We start from the raw sequence: 2,202 nt of genomic DNA, 5'->3' as shown, positions 1-2,202 counted from the left end.
ACGTATAATGTGCATATACATTTTTCTTACACTACAATAAAATAGATTTCAGGGACGGATATAGCTCATTGCAATTTTCGATGGATCATGCAACGGATGTTGATTTGTTGTTAAATCCATTGAAGAAGTTTGGTAAATTTTTACGAAAAATGTTTGTCACAAAATTCGTCGCAAAACTAGCACAAACTTGGATGTATAAATTTTCGTCCCGATCCATGGAAAAATTAGTTGCTAAAGCCATTTTGTTATGGATTTGCAACAAAGTTTCAACAAATGGCTGCACTGTGGCTAATTTGAGATGAATTGGGGACAGATTAACTGGAAGAGTGGGCGTTATTGCAAATTTGTTGTAAATTTTGTCGCAATTTGAGACAGACTGGCAACAACATTAGTTTTAGGGCAAAATTGACATAATTTGCGATGAATTCTTATGCGTGATGCAGTTCTTTTGCAAGAACTATGGAAACATTAAAAGAAGTATATTTCTAATGCAAAATCAGTCTCAAAAACAGTTCAAGAAATTTGGAAAATGCGCATAATTGAATTTCCTCCGCCCAGAAAAATTTTGAAATCCCACCAATTTGCGTTTGAATTTGGGATGAATTTGTGACGGATTTTCATGCTTTTGTTGCAATTTGTCTCGAATTTCTGGCGCAAGCATATTTTGTTTTTTTATTGTGATAACGATAGATCCATTATTCAAATGTATGTCCAACTTTAATGCAGTAACATTAGTGTCAATATGATTGTATCAACTATTGGATTTCGAATTAGATAACAATAAAATAAATTCATGATATATTTGACGATTATCGATCCTCACATGTATATAAATATAAACTTTCTACTAATGTATATGATATAAGTAAATGACAATAAATAAATTATATTTCTAATTAGTGCTGGCCATATGGGTTGGAACCCCAATCTATTCCGAGCTTTGGGTTGGATTGGGATGGGTTTAAGATATTTTAATTTGGATTCAAAATGGGTTGTATTAATTAAAGGGTTAAATATATTTTTCATCCTTAAATTATGTTTGCGGTCGCATTCACCCTACCAAACTATAACTACCTCCTCGGTCCCCAATGGGGAATGAGCAGTATGCTGCCCCTCACTCCTTACTATCATAGCTCCAAAAATACCAATTATAGCCGTCTCGTCTAGTATCGATGCTAGCTCTTTATGGTCCACGCATATGCAAGTGAGGCTAGCCCTGCTTTCCTCATTCGTCAGCTGCTATTAGTTTCTATGATCACTTACAGAAATAGAAGTATCTAATTTTGTGCCAAATAAGGCCCCTTTCGGAACCCCTTGTGATACTTTGCCTTCAATGGTTTTTGAATGAGCCTTTAGAGTGAGAAAATCTTAGGAAGTAGTAGCAGTTGCTGTTGTCTTAAAGATAATGCCCTCAGGTCTTTATGGTATTATCTTTAATCCAGCTTTATTAAACTACCTCCTCCCGACAAAGTTGAGGCCCCATAATTTTAAAAGTCATTGGTTCAAACTTTACTATATGCATGAGATATTATTCTATTGCATAGTAGGTGTTGTTTAAATCTCATTTATCTGATATTATTGATCAGAGTACGATTGTAATCATTAAATGTTTTAAGTTGAAGAACAGAATGTCTATATATATACATCCTACTGAAAGAACCTAATATCAATCAAAGTCAAACAGGATAGAATGCCTTGATTATAAATCCATGTTGACCACTCATAAAAAAAAATCCATGCTCACCAACAAATTAAACTATTATTGACGGAGAGCAATTATAATATTTGTATACATATAAAATATCATATATATGAATGAATTAGGTGATTATATGAATAGATAATAGAAAAATAAATGAAAAACATCAATTCAATATCAAAATAATATTAATGATGAAATTTTGAGTTTTATTCAATATGATAAAATTATTTCTTAAATATTTTTGTATCAGAGTTCAACGAAACATTCAATTAATGATGTTCAGAGTTTAAAATTTTGTCATTAATAAAAGGTTCACTATAAAAAAAAATTGAATTTTCGCTATATTATAAATGACCATGGCTTAAAAATCATGATAAATCAATACTATTAACCATGGTTAAATAAAACTAAAGTAAAAAGTTAGTTTTTGACTGGTCAATATTTCCCATGATTTTTAGCCATACCCAAAACATTTGCCGTAACTAATATTTACACTTACA

Source organism: Sesamum indicum, linkage group LG10 (genome assembly GCF_000512975.1).
Source record: "Sesamum indicum cultivar Zhongzhi No. 13 linkage group LG10, S_indicum_v1.0, whole genome shotgun sequence".
NCBI classification, from domain to species: domain Eukaryota; kingdom Viridiplantae; phylum Streptophyta; class Magnoliopsida; order Lamiales; family Pedaliaceae; genus Sesamum; species Sesamum indicum.
The sequence above is the reverse complement of the archived record's forward strand: the minus strand, read 5'-3'. Positions refer to the sequence as shown.